Consider the following 9755-nt stretch of genomic DNA (forward strand, 5'->3'; position numbering starts at 1 on the left):
ATTCTAGCAGCCTCCATTCCAGTCTTCCCAGCTGAGGGTGCAGATAAAACCCCCCCCCCCCCCCCCCCGCTATACTCTGTCCATATTATGGACTACTAGAATCTACCAGTATAAATAAACTATAGCCAGGCGCTGGTGGCTCACGCCTGTAATCCCGGCACTTTGGGAGACTGAGGCAGGCGGTTCGCCTAAGGTCAGGAGTTCAAGACCAGCCTGGCCAACATGGTGAAACGCCATCTCTACTAAAAATACAAAAATTATCCGGGCATGGTGGCGCGTGCCTGTAATTCCAGCTACTCGGGAAGCTGAGGCAGGAGAATCCCGCTTGAACCCAGGAGGCGGAGGTTGCAGCGTGCGGAGATCGCCCCACTGCACTCCAGCCTGGGCGACAGAGTGACTCTGACTCAAACAAACAAACAAACAAACTATAAATAGCAGTTGTTTTATGCCACTAAGTTTGGAGTAACTGGGTGTAAGTCAGTAGGTAACCAGAACAGAGACGCTGCCTTGAGAGAAGGCAATTGTCCTAATTTAAAAGGGGGACTGACGGACGCCTTTGTTGCTGCGGCCCCAGTCTAGGTCCAAGGTGTTGCTGTCATTTTCGCCGCTAGGTGGCGGCTCATGACTGTTTCCCGCCAAAGGCGGGGCTGCCAGAGGGGATGTCAATTTCTCTCCCAGCCTCGCCAGCTGCTGTTGCCTCCAGCCTGGTGCCTAGCACATTAGTCAAGCAGGGCGACGATTATTTCCTTGCAGAAACCCAACCTCACCCGACCTCTCCGCACACTCATACCTTCGTTTCCAGCCTCAAGTCTTTTGCTCGAGTCCATGAAGCGCCCCAGAGACGCTGCAGACATGGGGGCTCCTTAACCCCCCAGAGAGGCTGCAGACACGGGGGCTCCTTAGCCCTGTTCCAGAGGCCCTAGTTCAGTCTGCAGCTTGAGAAGGAAGTGGGTGCTGGGAAGGCCACGCTCCACCCCCCACACCTGCTCCCGTCTTCTACTCCACGGCTGGTCTTTTGCTGACGCTTCAGGAAATAAAACGCAGTTCATTGCAACATCATGGACTGTTTTCCCCACCACCAATATGAAATCGAATTCTTAAAGCATTAAGATTTTTTAATGGCAAGATAAGAATTGTATGTATTTATGGCATACAACATGATATGTTGAAATAGCATACGTTGTGAAAAGGCTAACTTGAGCTAACTCACATATGCATTGCTTCACATTTACTATTTGTGTGTGTGTGGTAAGAACACAATCTACTCTCTTAGGAAGCTTCAAGAACACAGCACATCCTTATGAACGAAAACCCCTCTGTGTCAGCATCATCCTCTTAAAGGCCGTCCCCTCCCAGTTTTCCCTCACTAAGAGTCTGCAGCTGACACCACAAAAATTCAGGCCATCAAGCTCTAACTCATAAAATAGAATTACCATGGGATCCAGCAATTCCATTTCTGGGGAGATACCCAAAAGAATTGCAAGCAAGGTCTGGAAAAGATATTTATCTATTTATGAGATGCAGTTTTACTCTGTTGCCCAGGCTGGAGTGCAGTGGCATAATCTTGACTCACTGCAACCTCTGCCTCCTGAATTTAAGCAATTCTCCTTCCTCAGCATCCCGAGTAGCTGGGACTACAGGTGCACACCATCACGCCCTGCTAATTTTTACATTTTTAGTAGAACAAGGTTTCACCACATTGGCCAGGCTGGTCTCGAACTCCTGACCTCAGGTGATCTGCCTGCCTTGGTCTCCCAAAGTCCTGGGATTACAGCATGAGCCACTGCTCCCAGCCTATCTGTGTATTTATTTTTGAGACAGGGTGTCTCTCTGTTGCCCAGGTGAGTAGTACAGTGGTGTGATCTTGGCTTACTGCAGCCTCGACCTCCTGGGTTCCAGGATCCTCTCACTTCAGCCTCCTGACTAGTTGGGACTACAGGCATGTATCCCCAAGCCTGGCTAAATTTTATTTTTATTTTATTTTACTTTTGTAGAGATGAGGTTTCACCATGTTGTCTAGACTGGTCTTGAACTCCTGGGCTCAAGCAATCTGCCCTCCTTGGCTTCCCAAAGTACCGGGATTACAGGTGTGTGCCACCACACTCAGCCTGAAGAGATATTTATACGCTGATGTTCTTAACAGCATTATCCACAAAAAAAAAAAAAAATGTGTTGGAAACAGATGCCTGATGCCACAAAGATAAATTAGTACTGAGACAAAGAATTTTTTAGCAATGCAATTTTTATTTCCTGGACTGCAGGAAGGGTACTCTTGCTAGCGATCTTCTCACAGAGTACAATGAACAAAGGAAAGCAGATGTATTTATTCCTTATGCTTTTGGGGTCATCCTTACTGCGGTGTCTGATCTCCATTGGCTGGAGCCAGACAGACCTCACAATCTAAACGGAAACCCAATTCGCTAACAACTTAAAACTTTTCTAAACAGGTAAAAGCAATGGAGAGCTGGGACATGCCTGTGAGCACGTCCAGCACAGATATCTTGGTTAAAGTACAAGGACATAGAACATACTACGTGTCTATAAGCATGGCATGTCTAACAGCTACATGGGATAGAGCTTAATAGTTATTAGCACACTTTCGATTTATTCTTTTTTAAGCAATATTTTTTTTGGGAAAGAGGTTTTTGTTTTTTACCCAGGCGGGAGTGCAATGGCGCCGCCACGGCTCACCGCAACCTCCGCCTCCTGGGTTCAGGCAATTCTCCTGCCTCAGCCTCCTGAGTACCTGGGATTACAGGCACACATCACCATGCCCAGCTAATATTTTTGTATTTTTAGTAGAGACGGGGTTTCACCGTGTTGACCAGGATGGTCTCGATCTCTTGACCTCGTGATCCACCCGCCTCGGCCTCCCAAAGTGCTGGGATTACAGGCTTGAGCCACCGCGCCCGGCCCTCGATTTATTCTTTAACAAGAAAGGAAACTTTAAAGAGGAACTTTTCTACTTCCCACAAAATGGAAGCAACCGAAGGGCCATCAATGAATGAATCATAAACAGAGTATGGGAGCTACATAAATGGACAGGTATTCATCCTCTGAAAGGAAGAGATTCTAACACATGCCTGTGGGAGGCCAGCACTTGTAACCAAGAGAGCTGATCCATGAAGAACCTTGAACAGCCGACCCAGAATGACTTCTGGTTTGGGGCTTTCAAAGAGTGTGTGAAACTATGGCACTTGCCTTCATCAGCCTTGAATCCAAGGGGAACCGAGCACGGGATGCTGGTCTGAGAATCAGGAGACAGACTCCTGGTGCAGCTTCCCTGTTCTGAGCAAATCACGGCCCTTCCCTGGAACTGTCTTATTTATCCAGTGATTTCACGAATATTTGTTGAGCATGTTCTGCAGACCAGACATTTTGAAAGGGCTGTTACTGTTGGCCAGGCGTGCTGGCTCACGCCTGTAATCCCAGCACTTTGAGAGGCTGAGGCGGGTGGATCTCCTGAGGTCAGGAGTTCGAAACCAGCCTGGCCAACATGGTGAAACCCTGTCTCTACTAAAAATACAAAAATTAGCTGGGCAAGGTGGTGGGAGCCTGTAGTCCCAGCTACTCAGGAGGCTGAGACATGAGATCACTGGAACCCGGGAGGCGGAGATTGCAGTGAGTCAAGGATACACCACTGCACTACAGCCTGAGCAACAGAGTGAGACTCCATCTCAAAGAAAAAAACAACAAACTAAAGATTATAACGAGTGACAAGCTAGAAATCAACAGTGATGCAATATACCATAATGAGTATATGGAAGGTGGGTCTTTGCTTTGGAAAGTGGGTCAGGGAAGGCCCGGAGGAAAATATGTTGAAGCTGAGACTTAGACAGTGAAGTATCCAGCCACAGGAACTGCAAAGGGAGTGACACATAGGCAGAAGGCACAGCACATGCAAAGGCCCTGGGGCAGGAGCAAGCCCAGCTAGTTCCAAGAATGGACACAAACCAGCGTGGCAGGTGCAAGGTGAGCTGGCCAGAGCACAGGAGAAGGGAGGTGCTGAGGCCAGATCCTGCAGAACTTTGCAAGTCTCAATCGGAAGTTTGAATTTTTTTTTTTTTTTTTTTTTTTTTTTTTTTTTTGAGACAGAGTCTCACTCTGTTGCCCAGGCTGGAGTGCGATAGGGTAACCTCAGCTCACTGCAATCTCCACCTCCCAGGTTCAGGTGATTTTCCTGCCTCAGACTCTAGAGTAGCTGGGATCACAGGAGTGCGCCACCATGTCCAGCTAGTTTTTGTATTTTTAGTCAAGACGGGGGTTTCACCATGTTGCTCAGGCTGGTCTTGAACTCCCGAGCTCAGATGATCCGCCCGCCTCGGCCTCACATAGTGCTGGGATCACAAGCGTGAGCCACCGTGCCCAGCCTAGAAGTTGGCATTTTTATCCCAATGGAAAAGGAAGTGCAATGTGGAAAATGCCTTTCTAACACCGATATGGGAGATAAGCAAATGAGGAAGCCCTCCCTATCTTGCGGCTTTGCACACCTCACATTTCAGTGCTCTTGTGGTCCTCGCACCGAAAATGAGTAGGCCGTGAGTAATTGTGAGGCTGATATTGTCAGATTCTGTGCAGTTCCCCTGCTCTGTGCACAGACCTCATGAGGATTGTGTCACCTCAGTTAAGGGCAGCGGGAGGGGCGGGCCGGGAACGGGGTGGGTCCTCAGCCTCACTGGCACCCTGTGGTGTGACTCAGGGTTTCTCACCTTGATGATCCCAACGGGGAGTCCTAAACCGTCTCCTTGCTTCTACCTTCATTTACCGCCTTGACCATCTGCTCTCCACGTAGCAGACAGAGGGATTCTTTTAAAATAGAATTGCTAGACTCGGTAAATTAAAATACAGGATGCCCAGTTAAATTAAAATTTTAGATAAACAAAAAAACTTCGAATGTAAGTTTATCTCATGCCGTTTTGGGGCTGTACTTAGACTTTTTAATCATTGCTTATCTGAGATTTGAAATCTACTGGGCATCCTGCATGGAGTCTGGCAACCCTATTTTAGTTTATTTATTTATTTATTTATTGAGACAGAGTCTCACTTTGTCGCCCAGGCTGGAGTGCAGTGGCATGGTCTCGGCTCACCGCAACCTCTGCCTCTTGGGTTCAAGAGATTCTCCTGCCTCAGCCTCCTGAGTAGCTGGGACTATGGGTGCCCGCCACCACGCCCAGCTGATTTTTGTATTTTTAGTAGAAACCGGGTTTCACCGTGTTGGCCAGGCTGCTCTTGAACTCCTCACCTCGTGATCCGCCTGCCTCTGCCTCCCAAAGTGCTGGGATTACAGATGTGATTTTTATTTTATTTTTGGGGGGCAGGGTCTGTTGCCCAGCCCGTAATTCGGGGGCATGATCACGGCTCACTGCAGCCTCCAGGCTCAAGGCATCCTCCCACCTCAGCCTCGCGAGTAGGTGGGACTACAGGTGCACACCACAATCCCTGTCTAAACTACAATGAGATGTCTCTCCTCTCACCCATTAAAATGGCTTATATCCAGAAGACAGGCCAGGCACTGTGGCTCACACCTGTAATCCCAGCACTTTGGGAGGCTAAGGTGGGCAGATCACCTGAGGTCAGGAGTCCAAGACCAACCTGGCCAACATGGCGAAACCCAGTCTCTACTAAAAATACAAAAATTATTTTTAATTCTGTAATTAAAATTATTTTTAATTTTTAATTTTTAACTGGGCATGGTGGTGGACGCCTGTAAAACTCCACTTCCTGGGTTCAAGTGATTCTCCTGCCTTAGCCTCCGGAGTAGCTGGGACTACAGGCACACACCATCGTGCCCAGCAAGTTTTTTGTATTTTTTGTAGAGATGAGGTTTTACTGGTCTCGAACTCCTGACCTCGTGTGATCCACCCTCCTTGGTCTCCCAAAGTGCTGGGAATACAGGCGTGAGCCGCCACGCCCGACCGCCTATGAGACCTTTAATCTCCTTTAGTTCAAATACTCCACCTGACAAATACCATGCTTTGGGAATATCATTTTGTGAGTCCCAACAATACATTGTTTCATAGGATGATGTGATTCCGGTCATTCCTCTTCAAGGGGTGTGTACTTCCTTCTCCCTCCTCTCAGAAGTCTATGTTATGTCTCTGCCTTCCCCTCCCTCTGGTCTCTCCCAACCCAGAACTGAACCCCCAAACTGGCTGTGGGGGGACCATGCAAAGTGTTATCAGGGAGAGTTTAGGGGAAAATTGACGGCTCCCTTTTCTCTCTCTTTTTTTTTTTTTTTTTTAGACAAAGTCTCACTCTTGTCTCCCAGGCTGCAATGCAATGGTGAGATCTCAGCTTACTGCAACTTCAGCCTCCTGGGTTCAAGCGATTCTCCTGCCTCAGCCTCCGGAGTAGCTGGGATTACAGGTGCCTGCAACCATGCCCAGCTAATTTTTGTATTTGTAGTAGAGACAGGGGTTTCTCCTTGTTGGCCAGGCCGGTCTCAAACTCCAGACCTCAGGTGATCCACCTGCCTTGGCCTCCCAAAGTGCTGGGATTACAGGCGTGAGCCACTGCCCGCAGCCAGCCCCCTTTTCTCTTGAGTCTCTAGCTTTGAACCTTCCCTGCCCTGACCTCAGGTAAGAAAGAGTTTTCGAAATAAAGACACTACTGGACAAAGAGACATTCCCGCAAGGTGCAGTGGCTTATGGCCAGTCTGGGCAACACAGTGAGACCCCATCTCTATTTATTTATAATTTTTTAATGAAGAGTGGCTGGGCACAGTAGCTCACATCTGTAATCTCAGCATTCTGGGAGGCCAGGGTGAGTGGATCACTTGAGACCAGGAGTTCAAGACCAATATGGGCAACACTGGGAGAGCCCCATCTCCACACACACACACACACACACACACACACACACACACACACACACACACACACACAATACAAAAAGTTAACTGGGTGTGGCTGTGTGTGCCTGTAGTCCCAGGTATTTGGGGGGCTGAGACATAAGAATTGCTTGAACCTGGGAAGTCAAGGCTGCAGTGAGTCATGATTGTTCCACTGCACTTTAGCCTGTGTCACAGAGTGAGACTCTGGAAGAAAGAAAGAAGGAAGGAAGGAAGAGAGAGAGAAAGAAAAAGAGAGAGAGAGAAGGAGAGAGAGGGAGGGAGGAAGGAAGGGAATGGAAAAGGGAAGGAAGGAAGGAAAGAAGGAAGGAAGGAAGGAAGGAGGGAAGGAAGGAAGGAAGGAGGGAAGGAAGGAAGGAAAGAAAAATGAAGGAAGGAAGAAAAAAGAAAGAAAGAAAGTAAGGAAAAAGGAAGAAAGGAAGGAAAGGAGGGAGGGAGGAAGGGAAGAAAGGAGAAAGAAAGAAAGAGAGAGAAAGAGCCGGGCGCGGTGGCTCAAGCCTGTAATCCCAGCACTTTGGGAGGCCGAGGTGGGTGGATCACGAGGTCAAGAGATCGAGACCATCCTGGTCAACATGGTGAAACCTCGTCTCTACTAAAAATACAAAAAATTAGCTGGGCATGGTGATGCGTGCCTGTAGTCCCAGCTACTCAGGAGGCTGAGGCAGGAGAATTGCCTGAACCCAGGAGGCGGAGGTTGCGGTGAGCCGAGATCGCGCCATTGCACTCCAGCCTGGGTAACATGAGTGAAACTCCATCTCAAAAAAAAAAAAAAAAAAAAAAAAAGAAAGAGAAAGAAGAACCATTTCCCCAAGACCAACTACCTGCCCCGAGCCCTCCCCATGGCAGATATCTCCTGAGGCCTCCCTGACCCGACTGGGCACAAAGTCAAACAGCTAAAAAAACAAACTGTGAATGATCTTGTCTCCTATTTGGACTGTCATCTCCCAGCACTCACCTCTGTTGATAATCACACCCTCATTAGTGCAATGATGTGACTGGTGTCTGTTTCCATCAGCAGGCTGTCAGCTTGTCGGGGTTCCCTGTTTACTCTCTAAGTGCCACTGGATAAAAAATAACCACAAAGGCAGATGGAGTTGCGACCGTGCGCCAGGCGGTCTCCTGGGAGCTTTGCAGGGCTTCCGATGGCGTAGACTCCTCACGGTGACTGCTGGGAGTGGGTACGGGGCTGAGCTCATGCACCGTCTTTAGGGATGAAGAAACCAAGACAGAAAGAGGTGAAGCTGTTGCTCTAGCTATAAATCGGGGAGCTGGGGTTTCACGCCAGCCCGGCTCCCAGGTCCCCAGGGCACTGAGGGACACTTCTATTTGTTTTTTTTCTTGTTGCTGTGTTTTTTGGAGATGGACTTCTCACTGTCCCCAGGCTGGAGTGTAGTGGCGTGATCTCGGCTCACTGCAACCTCCACCTGCCAGGTTCAAGAGATTCTCCTGCCTCAGCCTCCCGAGTGGCTGAGACTACAGGCACGTGCCACCACCCAGCTAGTTTTTGTATTTTTAGTAGAGATGGGGTTTCACTATGTTGGCCAGGCTGGCTTCAAACTCCCGACCTCAGGTGATCCGCCCACCCAGGTCGCCCAGAGTGCTGGGACTACAGGTGTGAGCCGCCATGTCTGGCCCACTTCTCCTTGTTGAATGCAGAATTAGAAACAAAAATCACCTGATCAACGCCTGTAACCCCAGCACTTTGGGAGGCGGAGGCGGGCGGATCACCTGAGGTCAGGAGTTTGAAACCAGCCTGGCCATCATGGGGAAATCCCATCTCTACTAAAAACACAAAAATTAGCTGGGTGTGGTGGTGCACACCTGTAATTCCAGCAACTGGAGTGGCTGAGGTACGAGAATTGCTTGAACCCAGGAGGCACAGGTTACAGCGAGCCAAGATCGCACAGCTGCACTCCAGCCTCAGTGACAGAATGAAACTTTGTGTTGAAAAAAAAAAAAATTACTGATCATCTCAATAGATACAGAAAAAGCATCTAATATGGGAGGGGAGCAGGAAACTGCTGGGTAGAGAAGGGCAATGTCTCCGGCGAGGGTTCCACCCTAGGGCCTGTGCCCACAAACCTAAATGAGAACAGGCATTTCCCAAGGTGCTGGGATTACAGGCGTGAGCCACCATGTCCAGCTAATTTTTATTTCATTTTTTTTTAGTAGAGACAGGATTTCACCATGTTGGCCAGGCTGGTCTTGAACTCCTGACCTCAGGTGATCAGCCCACCTCGGCCTCCCAAGGTGCTGGTGAGCCACCACACAGGATCAAGACTCATCCTATTCGTAACCGCTGGCGACCACTGGTCTGTCTTCTGCGTCTGCAATTTTGTGACTTCAAGAAGAAGAAACTGGGTCAACCCCTCGACCTGATGCCAGCATGTCTGCTCAAGAACCTCCCATGGCTCCTCAGTACCCTCAGGATAAAGGCTGAGCTACCTTTTGAGCATTAAATCTCCCCACCGCCTTCACAAGACAGCTCACCGCAACCCCTCTCACTATTCCTGTATCTCACTCCAAACATCAGCGCTCCCATTTTCTCACTCACAGCTTCATAACGTTTTTCATCTTGTTTCTCTCCAAGTCCTCCCGCCCACCTGGAACGCCCTTGACTTTCTCCGCTTCCTCTGTTAGTCGTCTCCAAGACTGAAGTTCGGCATCTCCTTCTTCAGAAGGTTCCTGAACCAATCCCACTGCCCCACCCCTTTTTTCTGAGACAGAGTCTCACTCTGTCTCCCAGGCCGGGGTGCAGTGGTGCGATCTCGGCTCACTGCAACCTCCACCTCCTGGGCTCAGGTAATTTTCCTGCCTCAGCCTTCCGAGTAGCTGCGATTGCAGGTGCCCACCACCACACCCAACTAATTTTTTTATTTTTAGTAGAGATGGGGTTTCACCATGT

The sequence above is a fragment of the Sapajus apella genome, unplaced genomic scaffold, assembly GCF_009761245.1.
Source record: "Sapajus apella isolate SASKATOON/1434 unplaced genomic scaffold, GSC_monkey_1.0 scaffold224, whole genome shotgun sequence".
Taxonomy (NCBI): Eukaryota; Metazoa; Chordata; class Mammalia; order Primates; family Cebidae; genus Sapajus; species Sapajus apella.